Source organism: Ursus arctos, chromosome X (genome assembly GCF_023065955.2).
Source record: "Ursus arctos isolate Adak ecotype North America chromosome X, UrsArc2.0, whole genome shotgun sequence".
NCBI lineage: Eukaryota > Metazoa > Chordata > Mammalia > Carnivora > Ursidae > Ursus > Ursus arctos.
The window spans coordinates 34,548,616-34,572,859 of NC_079873.1; the positions used below are offsets into that span (position 1 = coordinate 34,548,616).

The 24,244-nt window shown below is 44.1% G+C and overlaps 1 protein-coding gene across 8 annotated transcripts in view; it reads left to right on the plus strand.

Annotated features, from left to right (window-relative positions):
• Nucleotides 1-24,244, plus strand: part of USP9X (ubiquitin specific peptidase 9 X-linked) — a 443,410-nt gene that overhangs the window by 285,282 nt on the left and 133,884 nt on the right. For 2 of the 8 annotated variants that reach the window (XM_026513317.4, XM_048213432.2), the window contains exon 1: nt 18,233-18,333. The exons of the other annotated variants lie outside the window; for them this stretch is intronic. The gene's annotated coding sequence lies outside the window, so the exon portion shown is untranslated. Of the gene's footprint in view, nt 1-18,232; nt 18,334-24,244 lie in introns of those variants that run through there. 8 annotated transcript variants of the gene reach the window in all.

Genomic DNA, 24,244 nt, shown 5'->3' on the forward strand with positions numbered 1-24,244 from the left:
CAAAATATTAGGCATGGATAAGGGATGGACATTGTATCTGATGGGAATACTTCCCTTACCTAGTATTGTAACGGAAGGCATGTGCACCTGCCCTTCAAGCAATAAATACTAAGAGGACGTGCTAAATGGGAACCAGTAAGACGCCTGAGCCCGCGCAGTGGAGGGTGGCAGCTGGAATGCTGGTAGAGACCAATTCTCGGCAATAGCGCTTTGTAGAGTGTAGACTGGGGCTTATGGCAAGAGCTTGTGAGCGCCTCCCAGTGATCACTACTGGGACTTGGGGGAAGAGAATTTTGAAGGGCATTTACTACCTTGCTGGGGGATATTAATTGAAGCTGAAGGATGTAACATGATCTTGAAACCTGAAATACCCATGATGTCTAGGATGATGTTGGAGGAACACCTTAACGGGGATGGAAGTGCCTGGGGAATGCGAGGAGGAGCTTCCTCAGGAGCAGGGAGCCCCTTTTCCCCTAGGACTGACTCTGGAACTGTGTGAGGAGCCTGCTGGATTCTCTCGTCACTTATCACTTAGTCAGTGCCCTATAAACAGCTCTCGACTGATGGACAAAGAGCTGCTTGATTTGTGGACAGAAGTTCCACGGGGGGGGGGATGGTGGTGGTGGGTAGAATGGACAACATCTTGCTTGGAAGGCCTCCATTCTGATTGAAAAAGGTAAAAACCCATCAGCTCAGTGGTCTGAATTGCATGCTGTTTTGCTAGCAGTGATGGAAGAATTGAACCGTGATAAAAAGCCTGTATGTTTGATTTTTTACCGACTAATGGGCAGTGGCCAGTAGCCTGGGCTTCTGGTCAGCAGGAGGGCGGTAGAAACGTGACCTATTAAAGGGATGCCCACGCAGGGCGTAGCCCTATGGAAATTTGAAGCGTGCATTAAGGTAGGGACATCTCAGTGCCCATCAGAACTCCCTTCCAGGTTTGGAAGGTGGTTGGAACAAACCAGCAGATCTCCCCCTCTGGTCCCTTGAGGTGGCCGCCTGGGTCCATGAGAGGAGTGGACACTGAGGGGGTCTGCAGCAAGGCAGAGAATGGCTAGTTCCAGACCTGTTCCTCTGGCACCTTCGGAGGCACAAGAATTGTTTGTTAGCAAAGGAGATGGAGACTGCAGATGGCTGTGTGGCAGATTCCCTGGTGGGAAGGGCCTGAACATAGCTGGCAAGTGAGACCGATGCTGGCAGCCCCTGGGGGCTACAAATGGGTCCTGACAGCAGGAGTCACCAACTCTAGAGTGGCTTTGCTTAGCCGGTGGGAGGGGCAGAAGCTCCAGTGCTGGGAAAAAACCAGAGCTAAGGATCCGGCGCTGCTTTGGACAGCCCATCGCGGTTTCTTCAGACCAAGGAATCTGCTTTAGAGCTGATAATGTCTAGCGCTGGACAGGGATATCCTCCTAAGAGGACTAGTTTGACAGAGTGGATGGGGCTATTAAACAGTGGTTGTCTACCAGTGGGGGCGGGGGGTCAGGGCGGGCAAGGGGTAGAGAAACACATGAAGGGAGCTGGCTTACAGGCCTTCACGAGTGTGAAGCCTCGAACATGAGGAGACAACACAAGTGTCCCCACTGGATAGATTCCTCTGTTTTTCTGGTGGATCGGGGTGAAGAGGGGGTGTGGAAGGTGCTAGTATTCTTTTCCACATTGCCTCAACTCCCCCCCCCCCTTACTTGATGCAGTGGTCACAGGGCCCAGGACTATAAGGGCTGGATTCCTAAGCAAGAAACTGCAACTGTGTGTTTTTAACCTTTGTGTCAGAATTCCTAAGGGCCTGCACCCCTTCTGGTGAAATTGGGGCTAACTACGAATTCAGCTGTATTGCCTGGTGGTAAAGATAGCCCACTAGTCTCCACTAGTGGGTAACCTTACCTTATCTAACTAGAACTGGACTGAGGGGGAGGGACTTGCTCGACTAGTTGTGCTGCCTGCAATCTACCACCAGCACAGTGGCCAAACCTAATGTTCCTTCCAGAGATGGGAAGGTCTGGATATAAATGGAGGGAAAGAAGAATAGTAACTGAGGGGTAAGGGGCTGAGTACGTGGGTTATATAAGGGGGGAAATCCAGTATTACATTGACATCTCCGAAGAGGCTCAGAGCAGGAGATGCTATTACTTCTTAGTTTGAGTATACCAGAGGCCTGAGAGGGTGAAGCCATATGCTGCTGGGACCGCTCTTGTTTTTGGAACCTGACAGGATCGAATGGAACCCTGCAAACCAGAGTGGCCAGCCCCCTGGGAGGAGGACTGCTCCTCTTCCATATGATGCTGGACTGGATAGCTATTAATGACTGAATGAGTTGTTTTTTTTTTTTTTTTAACTTTTATGATTGTTTTGCTATTAGGGGTCTGTGTTCGAAGACCAGGGTGGACTGTGATACTGTGGTTTATAATAAGCAATATATTTGGTTTTGGTTCCGTTTCTGGCACCGAACTCCTGAAACCTTCGGAATTTCCTCAGGGTCGAGAGCCTAAAGGTATCTTTTGTTATGTTCATGAGTGACTTGGACTGTACCTAAGGAAGGGGCTGGTTGCCTTGGGAACCAACCTTATGGTTAGAAGGTTGGAAATTTCAGTCTCCAGCGGGGGAGGGGGGGTATTGAATCAATCACCTTTGGCCATTGATTTAAACTGAAAGGACGGGGTTCAGAGAGCTTCTGGGTTGGTGAGCACGCGGAGATGTGGGGAGAGTGGTGCTCCTGGACAGGGCAAGGAAGCCTCTCATCCTTTCCCCAGACGTCCCCCTATGCATCTCTTCCATCTGGCTGTTCCTGAATTATATCTTTTTTTATAATAAACCAATCATTTCTGTAAAATGTTTCTCTGAGTTCTGTGAGCCACTCTAGCAAATGAATTGAACCCAAGGAGTAGGTCGTTGGAACCTAGCCAGTCAGTCAGAAGGACAGGTCAGTGTAGACTTGCAGCTGGTGTTTGAATTGAGTTACCAAGGAGGGAGTCATTGGAACCTCCTATCTATCTCTAGCCAGTTGGTCAGAAGCACAAGTAACAACCTACGTTTGTGACTGGTGTCTGAGGTGAGGTGTGTGTGTGGGGGGCAGTCTTGTGGGACTGCATCCTTAACCTGTAGAATCTGATATTCTTTCCAGGTAGATAGTGGCAGAATGAGTTGAATTCTCAGGCACCTTGTTAGTGTCTGCGAATTGTTCCTTAGTGTGGGGAGCCCTGCCCCCCACACATTGGAAATTGTGTTTCGGAATACCTCGAAGACAGGCGGACTAGCAGGGTGCCAATGCTCTTACTACAGGACGCAGCATAGCCGCCTTATCCTACATTTCCCATCTGGCACTGCTCCGGGCTCCTTTAGCAGAAGATAACACGGGTGAGAGAGCTGTTCACCCCAACCACACGACAACGCAGCAGCACCCTACTCCCTAAGGGGCCACCGAGGTGGAAGTACTGTCATCAAGCTGGAGGTACCAGTACCTTCCAGGAGTCTTCAGAGTGGCTGCAGCGTCTGGTATCCAGTTGAGAGTCGAGTCTCATGGAGACTATTGAATGGGCCTTGTTCCCAAGCACACGTGACAACCCCCAGCGCCTCCTGGAAATAATTAGGTGCACTTTGTTGGGGTTCTGAGGTCCTTGCATGAGCAGGTGGCGTAGCAGATAGGTTATACCTAGCTTTTGTTTTATGCAACCGACACTGGACCTGGTGCCTGTGGGAGTGGGAGCTACAGGGAGAAAGCTACATAGTCTGTTTCAGTTGTTTTTGGTGTACCTAGGGCTGGGATCCAGTGATGTCCTTTGTAAATATCTGAAATCTGCAAATATGAACTATTTTGTAGATAACTGAAAAGAAACTTTTCAGGGATAGGAAGGAACCAGCAAGGCCAAGGATCTGAGGTGGGAATGTGCTTTATCATGTTCAGGGATTGATAGGGAGGCTGGTTGGTACGGAGAGCGAGAGGGGGGCAAGAAGGAAGGGATGTGAGAGAGAGAATGATGGGGACTGGAGACTCCCTCCGCTTTCCCAGATCGCTTCCTGTGCAAAGGTTCTGTTAAACCTCGTAGCTTTTTCAGGCCAGGTCTTGATTTCTTGGGTGATTCAGTTCCCTCAAAACCTCAGTAGTCCTCTGATCTTTTTGTTTTAGACCTTGCCCACGTTCTCTTCCTGGACGTGGTTGTGGCGTCTACCTTATGTATTTGTCTCCTTGTTCCTGCATTGCTCCCTTTTGAAATTAACGGTGGCTCCCTCGATGCCATCTCAAACAGCAGGCTTAGATGAGAAGGGCACCACCACCTTCAGTCTGATTTTCGCTTTAGGGCGGAGCCCCCGTTTAACTCAGGAGTCTTACCAGCCTTTGTGTCAGGTGCTCAGGCGGTCCCACAGGGTCACACTGAACATGAGGAACCAAATGACAGACCATCAGAGTGGTCAGTCACTGCTGTGCAGAAGCCGGTTCTCATACAGCTAAGCAGTTTTATAGAAAGCCATGGAAGCTGGCAGCGGGATCCTAGCAGGGAAGCTAGAAAGAGCTGCCTTCCCCCAAACCAGGGAGATGGATAAGAAACAGCCTTGTGGCAGTCTCCCATAAGATAGGGGCAGAGAAGCAACTTTGTAGCAGCTCCCTGTCCCTAACTCCCTTTGTTCCAGGAGGAATCACAGAGGATTCTGCCATGCGTTGGGTCGGACTGCAGATCCCTTGTTTGTGTGGCCTACATGGAACTATGCAAGGTCACAGGACATCATGAGGGAGCTGTTCTCCTACACCTTTGTTACACAGAGCCCTTTTCAGTCTTATCTTATAATGTGGGATGCAGAAGCAGTCAGCTTTTCTTTCTTTCTCTCTTTCTTTCTTTCTTTGAAAGATAGAACAGGGGGAAGGGCAGAGGGAAAAAGAGAGAATCTCAAGTAGACTCCATGCCCATTGGGGAGCTGGACGTGGGGCTCCATCTCACTACCCTGAGATCGCGACCGGAGTAGAAACCAAGAGTCAGAGACTCAAGAGCCACCCAGGCTCTCCAGCAGTCAGCTTTTCTAATCTTGTATCCCCAAATTTCTTATTTCATTTCTGCAACTTAACCAGCCCGTTCTTGCCTGAGCTTTTGTCTTCCATGTAATACCTTGCTAACTGTAGCCAGTAACCGTCAGTACACACTACTAACATTGCTTTCTGGCCTCCTTTCTGAAAGCTGTAGGCTCAGGAGGCACTTAGTGCGACTTTTATTACAGGTAACATTTGCTGTTTAACAAGACAAAACTCTCCATCTTTCTATCCTGCAATATCATTTCCCTCCTTGTCCACTGGTTCAAACAACAAAAATTTCTCTATTGCTCTTCTTATCATACCGGGTGGGTGAACAGGTCATTGGTACAGCCCTTTGAAACCCAGGCTGACTGAGGCTTTGCTTTCTTCAACACGTGGCTACCAAGGTCATCCTTGGAGTAAGGTTTGGAGCCATCTGCCATCTCTTTTACAGCAAGCTGCAGGGGGAGAAAAGCATACATTAGTGTGCTTGCGAGGTTTACATGGACAGGCTGGAAATGGTAAATGAAATTTGTTCTCGCAGTCCATGTGGTCACACCTAACTGCAAGGGAGGCTGGGAAATGTGTGCCAGGAAGGAGAGGAAAGCATGGAGTAGGTGAGCAGCTAGCAGTCTCTGCCACAGGGTGCTGTGGACTAGCTGTGTTGGTAGTGTGGGTGGTGAGAAGTGGCTGAATTCTGGATTTATACAGAAGGTAGAGACCTCAGGGGCGCCTGGGTGGCTCAGTTGGTTGAGCGTCTGCCTTCAGCTCAGGTCAGGATCCAAGGGTCCTGGGATTGAGCCCCACATCGGGCTCCCTCCTCAGCAGAGAGTCAGCTTCTGCCTCTCCCTCTGCCTGCTACTACTCCCCCTGCTTGTGCACACATGCTCTCTCTCTCTGTCAAATAAATAAAAACAAAACATAAAAAAAAAAAAAAAAGGAAAGTAGAGACCTCAGAATTTGTTGATGCTAAGGTTTTGGGCCTGAAAAGTTGGAAGAATAGAGCTGCTGTATGCCAAGATGGAAAGGCTATCGAGAACTCAGTTTTAGACATGTGATTTTTGACGTATCCATGTGGAGACATTAAGTAGGAAGTTGGAGATGCAGGTTTATGTTTCAGAGGAGTGGTCAGGACTGAATAGATAAATGTGGAGGGGCTTGCTACATATATGGTATTTAAAGCTATTAAACAGCACTAACTACAAAACTATTACAATAATACTGAATTTCTTTCATTCTACAAAGTACATTTTTTTTTACATCTTAAGATCTTTGGAATCGGAATGCGTCTTACAACACTAAATATAGTCTTCAATTATTATGATTGACAGTGTTTTCTTTGTTAGTATCATTTAAAATAATGATGTGTCTTGCAACTGATGGCACCCCAGGTTCAATGAAACCGTAATAATAAGAGTAAAAACGATAGTGCTATCGAGCACTTACTAGTGTGCGTCAGACACCGTGCCAAGCCACTTCCATGATTATCTTCACATGTAGTTACAGGAATGTTAAGCACTCAGATGCTGGGACATGACTGCATGGATCTGAATTCTGGCTCTAAGTTTACAGACCATATGATCTTGGCCAAGTGCTTACTCTGTGCCCTAGTTTCCTCATCTCTAAAATGGGATGATAATAGTAGCTAACTTATAGGTTTATTATGAGGATTAAAGGAATTAATACACGTGTAGTTCTTAGAACAGTGTTTAATACAATAACTGCTAAATTGTTCACATTATTAACAAAATTAACATTGTTAAAACTGTGGAAAATATATGTATATATGTAAAAATTCATCAAGCACGAAACCTTGCCGTTTACAATGACATGGTTGGACTAGAGGGTATTATGCTAAGCAGAATAAATCAGTCAGAGAAAGACAAATACTGTATGATTTCATTCGTATGTGGAATTTAAGAAACAAAACAAACGAGCAAAGGGAAAAAGAGAGGCAAACCAAGAAACAGACTCTTAACTATAGAGAACACACTGATGGGTACCAGAAGGGAGGGGTGTGGGAGATGGGTGACATAGGTGATGGGGATTAAGGAGGGCACTTGTGATGAGCACTGGGTGTTGTATAGAATTGCTGAGTCACTATATTGTGCACTGAAACTAATAACACTGTATGTTAACTAACTGGAATTTAAAGAAAAACTTGAACAATGTTTCAAGAAAAAATAAAAATTCATCAAGCTATACTCTTAAATGCATTTTACCCACATTACTGTATGTATTTTATACCTCAGTAAAAGAAGAAAACAAACCAAAACAGTTTGGAGAAAAAGAGATCATCTGTCTTGTAAACAAGAAAAAAAAAGTTATGTGTGGAATGATAGTCATTGAAGTATTTTTGTCTGAAATTAATATTGTTGCTCCAGCTTTCTTTCCATTAGTGTCAGCCCAGTACATCTTTTTTTTTTTTTTTTAAGTATTTTATTTATTTATTTGACAGAAAGAGACAGCGAGAGAGGGAACACAAGCAAGGGGAGTGGGAGAGGAAGAAGCAGGCTTCCCGCCAAGCAGGGAGCCCGAGGCGGGTCTGGATCCCAGGACCCTGGGATCATGACCTCAGCCGAAGGCAGACACTTAAACTGCGGAGCCACCCAGGGGCCCCAGCCCTGTACATCTTTTATGGTCCCTTTACTTTTAATTTATTTGTGTCTTTCTTTTTAAAGTGGTTTTCTTGGGGCACCTGGGTGGCTCAGTCAGTTAAGTGTCCCAACTCTTGATCTCGGCCCAGGTCTTGATCTCAGGGTCGTGGGTCCAAGCCCTGCCTTGGGCTCCATGCTGGGTGTGGAAGCTACTTTTAAAAAAAAAAAAAAAAGGTGGGTTTCTTATAGACAGCAAATAGTTGGGTCTTGTTTTTTTAATCCACTCTGACAGTTTCTTTACTTGGCGTATTTAAACCATTGATGTGTACTGATCTAGTTGGATTAATACTTCCATATTTGTTCCTGTTTTCCATTCATTGCCCTCATTCTTTGGTTTTTGTTTTTTGCCTTCCACCCTTTTTCTACTTTTTTTTTTTAATGTGGTAAATCGACATACTATATTATTCTCAGGTGTACAACGTGATTTGCTATTTGTATATATTGTGAAATGATCACAATGAATCCAGCCAACATGTTGCTATATATAGTTCATTTTTTTCTTGTGATGAGAACTTTTAAGATTACTCTCTTAGCAACCTTCAAATATCCAATATAGTATCGTTAACTATAGTCTCCATGCTGTAAACTATGTCCCTATGACTTACTTATTTTATAACTGGAAGTTTATACCTTTTGACACCCTTCACCCATTTTGTCCAGCCCCTTCACTCCCCAGCCTCCCAACAATCACCAATCTCTTCTATCTATGGGCTTGTTTTTTTGTTTGTTTGTTTTTTAAGATTCCACATGTAAGTGAGATCATATGATATTAATCTTTTTCTGTCTGACTTGTTTCACTTACGCCCTTGAGGTCCATCCATGATGTTGTCACAAAATGGCAAGAATTCATTTTTAAAAAAATTTTTATTTATCTATTTGAGAAAGAGAGCGCAGGGGAGGAGGGGCAGAGGGAGAGGGAGAGAGAATCTCAAGGAGACTCCACACCCAGCACAGAGCCCAACGTGGCCATGCTCCATGTTACAACCCTGAGATCACGACCTGAGCTGAAACCAAGAGTTGGACACTTAACCAGCTGCACCACCCAGGTACCCCAAGGACTGGCTATTTAAATTATGCTGCATCCACCCAGTGGAATACTATGTAATCAAAAAGGTCAGCTCTAGATGTCCCGATATGGAAAGATTTGCAAGATTTTTTAAAATAGATTTTATTTATTTATTTTAGAGAGAGAGAGAGTGGGGGGCAGAGCAGAGGGAGAGGGACAAGCAGACTCGGCACTGAGTGCCAAGCTTGACGCCAGGCTTGATCTCATGACCCCGAGATCATGATCTGAGCCGAAACCAGGAGTCGGCCACTCAACCAACTGAGCCGCCCACGTGCCCCATTTGCAAGATATTTTAAGTGACAAAATGCAAGGTACAGAAAATAAATAGCATGGGGGCGCCTGGGTGGCACAGCGGTTAAGCGTCTGCCTTTGGCTCAGGGCGTGATCCCGGCGTTCTGGGATCGAGCCCCACATCAGGCTCCTCCTCTATGAGCCTGCTTCTTCCTCTCCCACTCCCCCTGCTTGTGTTCCCTCTCTCGCTGGCTGTCTCTATCTCTGTCGAATAAATAAATAAAATCTTAAAAAAAAAAAAAAAATAAATAGCATGAATGAGTGTTCTTTGAAGTGAATAAATGTTTGTTTTTAAAAAGGATGTGTATCCATATCTAGTATTCTTCAAAATAAGTAAAGGAAATATAATTTTGAAAGGTTAGTGGAAAATCTACCAAAATTATAGCAATCACATTTTAGCATTATAGGGGTTGTTTTTATTTTTCTCAATTTTCCAAACTTTCTAAATTTGGTTATATTATTTCTATAAGTTTTTTTTTTTAAAGGTTTTATTTATTCATTTGACAGAGATAGAGACAGCCAGTGAGAGAGGGAACACAAGCAGGGGGAGTGGGAGAGGAAGAAGCAGGCTCCCAGCGGAGGAGCCTGATGTGGGGCTCGATCCCAGGACACTGGGATCACGCCCGAGCCGAAGGCAGACGCTTAACGACTGAGCCACCCAGGCGCCCCTATTTCTATAAGTTTTTAAAGGAGGATTCGTATGAAAAAATCTGGAAGGTAATACACAAAAATGATAGTGGTCATTGGTTTTGGTAATGGAAGTAAGGAAAATTTCTCCCATTTGCCAGACATTTTGTAATGTTATATCACATATACAATAATTTTTTTTGTTTGTGACACATATGCAGATTTTATTTTGTTTAAGCATCTGATGTCCATGTTAGGCTTGGATCAGGCTGGTTATACCACCTGTTACACTAGCATTCCTAGCACACATTGAAAAGCTATTATAAATCACTATTTTGATATACAGTGCCATGTTTGTTGAAGGACTTGATAAAGCAGAAAAGACTGACTGATTTGGAAACAATGCAGTTTTTCTCTAGTCCTTGAGCTAACGGAGTGAACAATGCAGCCACAAACAGTAGCACATTCTGTAAACAGCTACTTGAGTCTGCAAACCCAAGAACAGAGCAGGAGCAGTGATGTTCTCTGCATTACCTAGATCAACCCAAGAAGAAGCAAGAAGTCTTGAAATGAGCCCAAAAATAAAAAGAAGGGAGAAATTGATGCTACGTAGTTGACAAATCATTGTTTGCATTCCCCCCCAAATTTTTTTTTAATCTAAAAGAGGCAAAACACGTACCTAAGAACCAAGAAAGAATAGCTGTTTCTGGCAGTCAAAAATGCAATGCTTAGGAGACAAAGATAAATGAAAACAAAAAACTGGAGACCTTACCAAATTTGGTTGAAAGAAAGCCTCTTTGTGTTTTTGAAAAGTTTGAATTGCAGAGTATATTTAGAGAAATAGCACTTTATTACATCTTCTATGTATAAAGTAATTATATGTATTAGAATATATACAGGGGCGCCTGGGTGGCTCAGTTGGTTAAGCATCTGACTTGAGATTTCCGCTCAGGTCATGATCTCGTGGGTCGTGGGATGGAGCCCTGTGTTGGGCTCCCTGCTCAGTGAATGACCAACATATTTCTCATATCTTTAGTCTTCATCCAAGGTTCCTGGCTCATAGCTAGCCCCCCAAATCCTTGGAATTTCCTGAGCAGTAAGTGTAGTGGGAGCATCTTTTGTCATAATATTTGGCCTTTCGTTCACAGTTCCTGAAACTTTATGGCTTCAGAACCATAAAGTGAAATGGGTGTCTTCTTATTTATAACAAGCCCCTTTTCTATCACAACTGGGTATGTGTTAATGAGGTGACTTCTGGAAAGCATCTAAGGATGGAGCTGGTTGCCAGGAGAACCGACCATATGATTGGAGGGTTAGAACATTCAGTTATCCCCCCCTCCCCCCACCAATCTCCAGGGAGCAGAGATGGACTAGAGATTGAATAGATCACCAGTAGTCATTGATTAAGTTAATCAATCCCATCTGTATAATGAATCCTCCATAAAAACCCCAAAGGGAGAGGCTTCAGAGAGCTTCCAGGCTGGTGAGCAAATGGAGATATGGGAGGATGGCACACTTGGATAGGGCTTGGAATCTCTGTGCCTCTTATCCATACCTGTCCCAATGCATCTCTTCATCTGGCTGTTCTTGAGTTATTTGCCCTTTTATAGTAAGTCAGTAATGTAGTAAGTAAAATGTTTCTCTGAGTTCTGTGAATCGCTCTAGCAAATTAATCAAACCCATGGCTGGTGCCGTGGGAACCTTTGATTTATAGCCATTTGGACAGAAGCACCGGTGACATCCTGGATTTGCCGTTGACATCTGAAGTGGGGTGAGTGGACAGTCTTGTAGGACTGAGCCCTTAATCTGTAACCCAGGGTGGGTGTCATTGGAACCTCCAATCTATAGCTGGTTTGTCAGAAGCACAGGTAACAACCTGGAATTGTGATTGCCATCTGAAATGAAGGGCACTTTTGGTGGGACTGATCCCTTAACCTGTGGAATGTGATGCTATCTGTGGGTGGATCGTGTCAGAATTAAGTTGAATTGTAGGACACCCAGCTGGTGTCAGAATCGTTAATTGGTCACATGGGGGAAAACCACCTCCCTCCCACACACATGTTGAAACTGGTGATCAGAACCTTGGAGCTTAATAGTGATTACTTTTTTTTGGCATAAGCAATAATACTTCCAAATTAGAGTGGACTTCAAAGAAACTCTAGCAAAAGGAAAGATTGGTTGAAAATGTATGTTATTACAAAATTTCCAGGCTGGCTAAGAAGAAATAGGGAGGGTGTACTAAGGCAGAAAGCAAGATGGAGCTGAGGTTTTAACCAGGCTGCAGCCATGTGGAGAGAATGTAGTAAGAATTTGACTTGGTGTTTGAATTACCAGATGGTTGGTCTGGGTGACTGCAGTGCGATTTTGATTGTAAAAGTGGTTGAGAAAATCAGGTTGACTTTGCAGGTTCACATTTAAGTCATGAGGCTTATATTTTAGCTAGATAAGACCTGGAACATTTGGAATCTTCTGGACAGACACACAGACAGAGCTGAGCTATACCACTGTTAAGGAGCTCTGAGTTTAGTAGAACTAGCAGTGGGCCATGAGTGAGGCATAGTCAGCGGCCCCAAGTCATGCTGAGGCTATTTGCTTATGCCATGAACGTAATAGGAAGATCCAGGCTTCAAGGACGCATAGTTGTCATTCTCCGACTGGGAAAATGTATATTTCTTAAGGCTAGACGATATAATTCAGACTGGTAGTAAAGATAAAAAGATCAGATTATTCTGTCCCATGGTGGTTTATATAAAATATGTAAAACAGAACCCTTCAAATTTTAAATAAAACCCAGGAGATTCTAAAACTCTAGAATAAAAGGAGTGAAATAATCCCCTGGGGTCTGCATACAGGTCCTTGGCTGGAAATAGGTAAGTTTTAGAGAGAGTCTCCCACAGCAGGATAGGCAGACTACTTTTTTTTTTTTATAAGATCTATTTATCCATTTATTTTTTTGAGAGACCGCGCGTATATGCATGAGTTGGTGGGGGGGGCAGAGGAAGAGAGAGAATCTCAAGCTGACTCCCGCTGAGTGCAACATGGGGCTGGATTTCACCACGCTGAGATCATGACCTGCCTGAAAACAAGAGTCAGTCTCTTGTTTTGTCAGTCTCTTGTCAGTCACTGAGCCACCCAGGCGCCCCTTACCATATTTTTATATGAAAGATAGTAAGTCCGTGTGGACTTTCTTCATTCCATTCAAATCACAAAGCCTTCTTTAGAAGACATATTACCAGTTTTATATTAGCTTGGCCATTAACCCAGAAGACATTTTCACAAGTATGAAGCATTTAATCCCTTGTCTGTAGAATTTGGGAATGTGTGGCCCTGAAAGTATTAACTGATATCAATTTATCCAAGTCTGTCTGTTCTTTTTTTGTTCTAATTGAAGTACAGTTGATATACAGTGTTTTATTAGTTTCAGGTGTACCACACAGTGATTGGACAACTCTGTAGATTTGCTGTGCTCACCACAAGGGTAGCTATTATCTATCACCATACAATGCTATTACAATACCTTTGGCTGTATTCCCTATGCTGTATCTTTCATCCCATACTTTGTACTTTTTCATTCCATAATGGGAAGCCTGGACCTCCCACTCCCCTTCACCTCTTTTTGCCCACCCTCAAGCCCCTCCCCTCTGGCAACCACCAGTTTGTTCTCCATATTTATGGGTCTCTTTCTGCTTTGTTTTGGTTTTTATTTTTATTTTTTATTTATTTTTTTAAAAAGATTTTATTTATTTATTTGACAGAGAGACAGCCAGCAAGAGAGGGAACACAAGCAGGGGGAATGGGAGAGGAAGGAGCAGGCGCCCAGCAGGGAGCCTGGTGTGGGGCTCGATCCCGGGACCCTGGGATCACGCCCTGAGCCGAGGGCAGACGCTTAATGACTGAGCCACCCAGGCGCCCCTGTTATGGTTTTTAGATTCCACATATAAGTGAAATCCTATGGTATTTGTCTTTCTCTGACTTATTTCACTTTGTGTCTGTTCCTTAAGATAAGTGTCCTAGTAAACAATGAGTATACTTATTAAGCATTTCTGCTTGGACAAATAAGAGTGCAGTGGGAAATTTTGTGAGGAAATGTAATATGATAAGGCTTTGCTCTACCAGGATAGAACCAGGAAGTAAAAAATTACAGTTTTAAAGCTAAAGGAGGACAGGTGTTAGAAACGAGAAACCAAGGGGTCCCTGGATGGCTCAGTCAGTTAAGAGTGGGACTCTTAATTTCTGCTCAGGTCTTGACCTCAGGGTCTTGGGATTGAACCGCACATGGGGCTTCCCACTCAGTGGGGACTTTGCTTGGAATTCTCTCCCTCCTTTGTCGTCCCCTCCCCTCGCCTCATGCAGGGGCAAATTCTGTCTCTCTCTCAAATAAATCTTTTTTAAAAAAGAGCGAGAAACCAAAATGAAGGAAATGAGGAGGAGGGTCTGGACTATGTGGTCTTTAAGGAGCTTGCACTATGGCATTGAATCTATTCTTCTAACTTCAAACTGTTGATTGCCTAGCCCATTCACTGAGTGGAAGGTGTTGAAAGTGGGTAGTCCCGTAGGCCATACCCACCCTGGGAGCCAAGGTGCGCATGGTAGATTCACAGAACATAGGAAGGAGTGAGTTGCTGGTGAGTTCTACTTGATAGACTAAGTCCTCCTAGAACTGCTGATGGGAGTGTCATTTATAGGCTAAACCATATGAAAGTGAATTTTTTCCCACTTCTTAAAGATTGTGGTAAAATATATGTAACATAAAAGTAATCATTTTAACCATTTTTAAGTGTACCGTTCCTTGGCTTTGGGTACATAGACAGTGTTGTGCAGCCATCAACATTTGTCACTTCCAGAACTTTTTCATCATCCCAAACAGAAACACCTTACCGATTAAATAATTACTCCCTATTCCTCCTCCCCGAGCCCCTAGTAATTCTGCTTGCTGTCCGTGAATTAGTCTGTTTTAGGTACCTTATGATACCTTATACCTCATACAATATGTGACGTTTTGTGTCTGGCTTCTTTTATTTAGTATAATGTTTTCAAGGTCCATTCATGTTGTTGGAATTTCGTTCCTTTTGAAGTCTGAATAATATTCCATTGTGCGTATATACTACATCTTGTTTTTCCACTCATCTATTGATGAGCATTTCGATTGTTTCCACATTTTGGCTATTGTGAATAGTGCTGCCGTGAACAAGAATGGACAAGTATCTGAGTCCCTGCTTTCAGTTCTTGTGGGTATATACTTAGGAGTGGAATTGCTGGTCCATAGGATGATTTTATGTTTAGGTTGTGGGGAACTGCCAAACTGTGTTCTATAGCAGCTGCCCCATTTTACATTCCCACCAGTGGGACACAAGTGTTTCAATTTCTCCCTATCCTTGCCAGCACTTTGTATTTTCCTTTTTAAAAAAATTATAGCCATCCTAATGGGTGTGAAGTGGTATCTCATTGTGGTTTTGATTTGCATTTCCTTCAGGTGATGTTCAGCATCTTTTCATGTGCTTATTGCAAAAAACCTGCTGGGATTTTGATAGGGATTGGGTTGACTCTGAAGATCAATTTGGGGGTATTGCTATCTTAACAAAATTAAGTCTTCTAATCCTTGAACATGGGCTGTTTTTCAATTTATTTTGGTCATCTTTAATTTCTTTTAATGATGTTTTGTAGTTTTCATCGTACAAATCTTGCACTTTTGTTAAGTTCTTTTAATTCATTCATTACTATTCTATTCTTTTTGATGTAATGATATAATAGAAGTATTTTCTTAACTTCATTTTCTGATTGTTTATTGCTAGTATATAACAATATAATTGATCTTTTTATTATCGATCTTCTATCCTGCAAACTTTGTTAAACTCATTTATTAGCTCTAATAGTTTTCTATAGTGGCTTTCCCAGGAGTTTCTATATATAAGATCATGTCATCTGCAAATAGAGGCTAGGGGTGGTTTAATTGTTCATTTCTTACCTGTGTGCCTTTTAGTTCTTTTTCTTGCTGTGGTTTGAACCACAAGTACAATGTCGAATAGAATTGGTGAGAGTGGACATCCTTGTTAAAGGTGCACTTTTGATAGGGTTACGAGACTGGTGTTGAAGACTTCCCAATCCTTTCTGGTGATCATGGGCAAATCACTATATCCTTTCTGTTTATTTATCCAAAATTAGTGATAGCAATATATGTTCTGGCTAGCTCACAGGGTTCTGAGGATTAAGTAAAATCATGTGGTTAACGTACAATGTACACAGATGGTGGTGTCTGCTCTTCAGGGGCTCATAAGCTAATGGAGAAGAAAAGCCATTCATGGAAATAATTATAAAAACAAGGTAAAATGTGCTATGAATTATTAGGGCTATGAATTTTTTCTTGGACACCTTGTTAGATAATTTTTGGGGAGAAAACACGAGTCTAGTAATGTATAGAGAAGTGATTTTAAAATTTAAGATACCAGTAATGTGCTGTCATCCTCAATTAGTTTGGATTCCATTTTAGCCACTCTGTTAAAAATTAACATAATTATAGCATAACTAAATCTAACTCTGTTCCCTACAAAATATACTAATCCTACTTTACAAGCGTTTGCTACAATTTTGCATTTAGTGTCCGAAAGCATTTTTAAGTCAAAAGGAAATCTGGTAAATTAGGAACCGCGTTTCGTTTCTCTTCATTTGGGCATCGAAAGTAGACTGTATAGAATTGATCGAAGCACACCATTTATTTGAAATTAGCCTGATAACCTTCACTTTGGAATATAAACACGTAGAAAATAGACCATGACGTACATGGCGGATGTCGTGGGTTCTTAAGGCCTTTCTCGATTCTAACACTGAATTGTATTGATGATTTGGCAAAAGAGATTGATCTTGCTGTTCGGTACTGTTTTGTCACTATGCCTTCCGTGACACTTTATAATTTTTTCTTCGATGTTCTAAGGGCTCCTATGGTCAAAGGTGGTCGGTTGTGAGGAAACCCAAGAGCTTTCAGGTACTGATGCTGCAGGATCGTGTGAATGAGTTTCTCAGAGCACTTGCTTCACGGGGGGGGGGGGGGGGGAGGCTCCCCCAAGCCCCCCATGTTCCCCCCCACACACCCCGCAGGAGATAGCCACACCTTTCCCCTATCGGCGCCCAGCAGGTGGCCAGGCCCTGGAGACCTCGCACTGCTGCCACCCCCAGTGTACCCGCCCAATGGGCCTGGCTGTCTCACATGCCAAGTGACGCGGGTCAGCTCTGCCCCCCGGACCCCCACGCACCGCGGGTGCGACCGCCCAGCGCGTGGTCTCAAGATCTAGTTTTTCCGCTACCCCTCCCCCCCCACAATCCCGGAAAAAGGGGGAGACTGGTGACGTCATCATCCGGGCACTCGCTGGCGGGGCCACGGTTCACAATGGAACAAAAACAAGCGGCCCAAGTCAAACTCTGAGCGACGCAGCTGCGGTTTGCGCGATTAACCCTGTCCTGGCCACACACTCCCAGTCCTGATCTCCCACCTCCTTCTCCGCCGTGGTATGCCATATCCTTCCGGACCTTCCTTACCCCACTTTTCCCTGTCCTCGTGTCACCTCTGTTCTCACATCGGTCCCGATATGAGGGGTTTGGAACCCAGTTGCCTGTCGTAGCGCGACCCTGGAGGGGCCGGCCGGGAAAAGCGGTACTGCGTGAACAATCTTTACCGCATTGTGTTCCCCTCCCCCACTCCAGCTCTCCGGATTCCAAGCGCCACACGCGTGGCCCGGCTTCCCTGGTAGCACGCGCAACTCTCCCTGGCTCGACGGCCCGGGGTTTAGGAGAAGGGAGCAGAAGGAGCAGCTGAGCGAGAGCGGGGGGTGGGTAGGGGGGAGGAGGAAGAGGAGGAGGGCCTGGGGGCGGGCCCTATGAGGGGCGGGGCTTGACGGGGGCGGGGATCCTCACGGCTTTGGGCGGCGCTGGGGTTAGTGGGAGTCTGCGCCGCCGCGTTGCTGCCTCCACCGCCACCAGTGCTGCTGCCGCCGCCGCTACAGCCGCCGCCACTGGCCGAGCGTTTTTTTTCTTTTTTTTCTTCTTCTTTTTTTTTTTTTGGTTTGCCGGATCCGCCATATTGGCGAGGACGGGCATCCGCGGCTGCGGAAGCTAGTCTCCGCCGCTGCCGGAGCCACAACCTCCCAGCACCCGGCCCGTCCGGGCCTCTGCCGCGCGGAGCCCCTCCCCGCGTTGCTCAGCTCACAGGCCTCGCGGGAGCCCGCCGCTGCCGCCTCTCTCCCGGGAGGCGGCCGCCTCAGCCCCCGGTGCTCCGGTCGGCGCCGGGAGCGAGGAGAGAGCCGCAGCAAAGCGACCAGGCCCGGAGCGGGGACAGAGGCGGCGACCAGGGGAAGGTGAAGCCGCCACTGCAGGAGGAGGAGCAGGAGGAGGTGACGCAGGAGAAACGCACCGCCCGGAGTCTGTCTGAGCTCAGCGAGAGCCCCGGCCCGAGGGGAGAAGAGGGAAGAGGGCCGCCGCCGCCGGCTGAGGAGGAGGAGGAGGCGGGCGCGGCGAGCAGCGAATTCCGGCGCCCCCTGTGCAGCTCCCTGGTGTTCACACGCCCGCAGCCTCTCGACACACTTTGTCGCCAGTCACCCCCGGGCCTGGGATGCACCCAGGCTCGGCCTTGATCTGGGACTGAGTCTTGCAGCTGCCTGCTGCCTCCGCGTGCCCTGCTTCTGAAGAGAAGACGCCTGTGTCGTGCGGTGAGTAGCCAGCCGCGCCAGGACGACGCGCTTCTCCGGGGCCAACAGCTGGATCTAAGGGAGGAGGGCGAGGGGGGTGTGCGAGCCCACGGTTCCTCTCTCGGCCGGCCGGGGGCTTCCCGGCTCCCCCTCCTCAGCCCCGGACTGGGCGAGCGCGCGCGGCGCGGGGGGGAGGGGCGCGGGGCTCCGTTCTGTGCCGAGCCGGCGTCCCGGGAGCGTGTCTGTGTGTTTTGGACTGTAAGGGAAAATGGCTGACGGCTTCGTCCCTCCCCCTCCTCCCCCTTCTCCCCCTTCCAGTCCTGTCTGGGGCCGAGTAGGAGGATAGAGTCTCCGGGCCCGGCGTGCAGCCCCCGCATCGGCGCCCGGGGCCCGGGTCGGCGGCGGGGGCGAGTAGCCCCCGGCCCCCGGGCTTGCAGCCCCGCGCTCGGCAAACTCGCGGCCGCTCTCCTCCCCAGTCTCGTTCCACTTGACACCAAACGCCATTACTGAGGTGGAGTGATTTGGAGCAGCAGAGCTAGGCCTCGGCTACGCCTGGCTATCAGGCCCGACGACTTGTCCGCCTCCCCCCCACCCTCCCGCGATAACCGTCAGCTTCTCCTCGGCCCTGTGGCCTGGGAGCCTGAGCCGGGTTATCGGCCTCCTACACCTCCTTCGTCCCCCTTCATTTGCTGAGGGCCAAAGCCGCGAAAGATGTTTTGATGCAGAAATCGCCTTCCAGCTAGCTTGGACCCACCACTTTTCTATTTTTAACTGTTTCTGCAAAAATATTAGCTTGTGCGACCTTGGTGATAATGAACCTTTCAGGTTCTTGTGGTACGACGCTTCGGGTTCGGTAAATTGTTTATTTTTCATTCATTGTGAAATAATACTACGTTGGAGTTTCGGAGCAGGTGTATACATTGTTTTGTAATCTTTGTAGGGACTTCTGTGGGGACTGGAACTTACACGGGAATTTTTAAAGATTTCCAATAGAACCTGCTTAAACTAAGCATATTTTTTGAAAGTTCCGTAGTTATAACGTTAATTGGATTTTCCACCGTGCAGTTTACAGGTGTGTGTCATTTCTTCGGATTGTCTTTGAACTTAACTGAGCGAGTTGTAGTTGTAAATATTCGTGCCTCATTTTGGGCGGAGGGAAATATTTGTAGTCGTCTTTTACCTGGAAACTCATGAGCCTCCTAAATCTACATAACGTTTGTATACCTTCACTTTTGAGGAAGAATCTGGGCAGTATTTATTGATTAGGAAACTTTTCAGCAGGTACTTAACCCTCTCTTGGAGCTCATTATCTACTCTTAGTGATTATATAGTAAGGACTCGTTAACCATGACTAGCTTGGTTTTCTTAATCCGTACACATGAATTCAAAAATAGAGACTGCAAACTCTCCTTTAGATCTCCCTGGTCTACAGATTCAGTGGGCTGCCATTTTGGTTTCGGCAAATGCCTCCCAAGTTCTTAAAGATTAAGGTTTATTTTTACAGTGTCTGCATAGAGTGAAAATCAGAGGTATTAGAGGTATTTGGAATTGGCGTTCCAAAGGTGAACTCAGAATGTTTATTACGTTTTGTTTTCTTTCTTTTAAAAATAAGGCATATGGAGTATACCAGTATTTTCCCCCTTCCCTTTTTCCTATATTTTTTTGCACGGACATTTAACTTGGAATTTTTAACGTGTTATCTTAATGTTCTCATGCCATTTCTTCCTTTTGTTTGATGACCTTGGTAGTTTCTGAGAGGGAAAATTTCTGGAGGGATTGAATAACGGCAAGAACAGTACACGTGAGCATCTAAATTCTTCAGAAAGTTGCTTTGAAGGGCAGATTTTACCTTTCACCAAATTATTGTAATCTCTGGGTGGTGTTCCATAGTTCTCTTGTTTTATCGATGGAATACTCAAGTAGGATTTACTCTGGATCTTTTTTTCTTTCAGGATCTTGAAATAATATTCTGACATCTCAAGAAGATGAGGGATTTCGTGGATGTCTCTTCACAGATAATTTTTTTTGAGATGGTATTAGTAATGCTGGTTATAGTTTTTGAAAATGGATGTTTGTCATGAATTTGCTAGTCAAATTCTTGATTAGTTGGACACAAGCAAGCATTCTTTCAGTTTACTTTTATTTTTATAAGGTCAACTTTAATAAGATTTTTGTATTTCAGTTCCAGAATTTTAATATTGAAATCAGTCTTTGTTTAAATTAGGTTAAAGTTGTTTGAAACATATGGGTGGGCTGTTAAAGGATCAGTCCTGTTGTAAGTCTTTTGGACAGTTCGGGAATGGATCTTACTCTGTGGTTCTTGAGCTAGTTGGGGTTTGGGTTTTTTTTTTTTGTTTGTTTTTTTGGTGGAGTTGTTTTGTTCCGGGTTTTTGTTTGTTTTTGAATTCTAAAATAATGTGATGGTTTCATAATAGCCTGCATTATAATTCCCCTCTTGCTGGTATGTTTTCCGAATCTTAAATTTTTTTTCCTAAAAATCGGGGGGGGGGATTTTAGTCCCCCCCCTTTTTCTTTGAGCTGTGTTTTTGAAAGCTGTTCTATATTATTGCTAAGTTCTTGTCTTAGTATATGGTCTAACATTAGTGTTTGGGAAAGGGTTAATGTGTTGACCTTCAACCCTGACTGCACATTAGAATCATTTAGGGGCGTTTAGGAAATCAAAAACAAAAACTGATGCCTGGGTCTCACTGCCTAAGACTGATTTGGTCTGATAAGGGTCCTGGGCAAAGGTTTATGTTAAAACCACTGTGGGTGATAATCATGCAGTCAGGGTTGAATACCACTGTTAATGCTGTTAGCATGTTCTCACTGAACTTTCAAGCAGATAAATAAGAAGATGGATTTTTTTTTTCCCTCAGATGTTTTCAGTTATCAGCATAAATAGTACTGTCTCCATCATACAGATAAGGGATTGAAGTCTGTCAACCAGTGGTGTTTCAGCTACAGTGCCACATTAGTGAAATGACACTGATCACTATTTTTAAAAAATATTTGCAACTTTCGTTTGTTTCCTGAACCTGAGTATAGCTTTAGATTAAAATTTAATAAAAATATGATAATTAACTGCAATTTGGGAAATAGTCGGGGAGGTGCTAAAAGCTTTGCAGCAAGTAGGTTCTTCCTCTTCCATATGTCTCCCAACATGTTCTGGTTGATAGTTTAGTTGGTGGGGGTGTTTATGACTAAAATAATGTTAGGCAACATAACGTTCCTAAAAGATGTAAAATCCAGGCATTTGTTTCCCAGTAATTTATTTAAATCATCTCATAAATGAATATTTAGTATCATGTGAACTTCTATTATCTCAATTTGAAAATTCCGAGTTTTATTTAGCTTAGTTTAAAATCGGTGTAATTTTCACAAAAAGTTTTCAAAACTAAGGGTTTCATTTTGCATTTTTGTAGTATCGCTCAATCATTTTATGGAATAAATGAAAAAGCAATAAACGCCTTTATTTGGTGTTTATTTCTCTTAATTCTCTTGGTCCGTTATGTTAAACTCTGTATTGAGGTTGGGGGGGGGAAGCCTGCTAATGTGGAATCTATGAGCTTTCTTATATCAAGAGGAAAAAAAGACTTCATGGAATTTTTGATACTTAAATTTATTGGAGTTTGAATTAATCATTCAGTTATAATTGTTGAATATAAAGTAATGATCAATGTAATATACTTTTAAGGAATAAGAAGTGAAAAAATACACTGTTAAGATAGCTTTCCTAAATTTATTCTTCATATGTGCCTGTTCTAGTCTTGTGGGCTTCAGTACATGTGCACACTATACATGTATTCAGCAGCAAATGGGTTTTTAATTCTATTTCCAGCTGCTGTCTAACGATGATTTTCTACCTCAACTGTGTATCAGAATCACCTGTAGACCTTTTTCAAAATTATTTTCCCAAAAAGTATTTTCCTAGGTCTTAGGCTCTGAAAATTATGACTAAGTTTGGGGTAGAAACTGGGCATTTAAACTCAATATTTCTGATGTGCAGCTAGGGGGTTCTTTGCACTTCATTTCAGGAAGAGGGAAGATCTGAGGCTTTGAGTTTTGTGTCCTACCATTAGGCAATAATATTCTCACTTGAGTTTAGTTTTGCCACTCACCCTGCCAAAAATTCCAGACACAGGGCGCCTGGGTGGCTCAGTTGGTTGAGCGTCTGCCTTCAGCTCAGGTCGTGATCCTGGAGTCCTGGGATCAAGTCGGGCACCCTGCTCAGTGTGGAGTCTGCTTCTCCCTCTGACCCTCCCCCATCTTATTCTCTCTTTTTCACTTTTTCTCAAATGAATAAATGAAGCCTTTAAAAAAAAATTCCAGGCATAAAGTAGCAAAAAGTTCAGAAGCTAGATTAATAGTTGGGAGAGACCAGGTTTCCAGAGTTTTTAGGCATACACACACCCCCCACAAAAATTCATTCTCTTACTGAGCACCTCTTGGAGTTAAGGTTCCAGCTCTATTACTAGCTTTTTAGTATCGTTTTAAGGCATTAGTTTGTTTTTTATCCATTCTACAAATATTTATTGGGCATCTACTATGTGCCAGGTACTGTGCTAGAGATTGCTATTGTCTAGAAGCTTACATTGTATGAAATGAGAGGCATTGGACTGGCTGATCTCTTAAAGTCTTTCCTAGCTCTAATTTTGTCATTCTTTATTGTGCTTCATAGGTGGAGACTGAATTTTGTATAAGAAATATACCTAGTTGTGGTATAATCCAGGGGGAATTTTCCTTTTATCTTTCAGTTTCTTTTAGTTAAATAGAATTTCATTCTGATCTCTAGTCTTCTCCAGCGAGTGCAAATGTCAAGTACAGTAGAAATGAATTAGAATTCTTGCATATATTGGTTTAAGAATAGCTGTACTTGCAGTGTTTTTAATTTTTGGCCAGGAATTAACGTGCTCTTGATTTTTGGCCAGGAATTACATGCTCTGGTATGCAGCCCTTCCTCCTGCCGTTCGTTTTTTGTATTGATGCTCTGTTAGTTACCTCTACGCAGTTGGTGTGTTTTTCTTTTTGTTTTACTTACTTTGTTCAGATGCTCTGATTTTTGTCTTCCAAATTTTAGGCTTGTGGCATTCATCTCATCAAACTCAAGATCCTAAGTCACTGATACATCTCCAGTACCTAGAAAGTGCCTGGCACATAGCTATTCAGTAATTATTTGTTGGATGAATAGTCAATTCACCATATTATATTCTGGTATGATTTCTCTGTTTTCTTTCCTAATTCTCTTTATTACTTGGAGTCACTTAACTTGACCTGATAATTGTTTTATTTTTCCTAATTCATTTTATTTATTTATTTTAAAATATTTTACTTATTTATTTGAGGGAGTGAGAGAGCATGAGCAGGGAGGAGGGGAAGAGGGAGAGGAAGAAGCAGACTCCCCATTGAGCAGGTAGCCTGATGTGGGACTCCATCCCAGGACCCTGGGATCATGACCTGAGCCGAAGGCAGACATAACTCGCTGAGCCACCTAGGTGCTCTGATAATTGTTTTTTGATGAACAGTCCTGGAAGGAGTCTTAGATCTCAAACTCCTTGTTTTTCAGATGAAGAACATGGCTCAAAAAACTGCGGAAGTAGCTTGACTAATATAGTGTGCATAGACTACCTTCTGCATGAAGCTCTTTCCATATTTAATAAGGCATAGTAACTATTCTTTGATTTCCATTACCTTTGTAGTCACTGTCGTAAAATTCACACTTAAATTTCTCTCTGGTGATGGATAATGGGTAATAAGGTCAGCAGTTCTGTCCTTTATCTTTGTATTATGGAGCATATAAAATAATATTCTTTACAATAACTGCCTGAATGGCAAATCTGGAGGAATATTTGACTCCCAATACCTAGAACTACATACAAAATTGATGTATCATCACATTTTGGCTTGTTTCAGTTTATCCTTCTGTAACTGA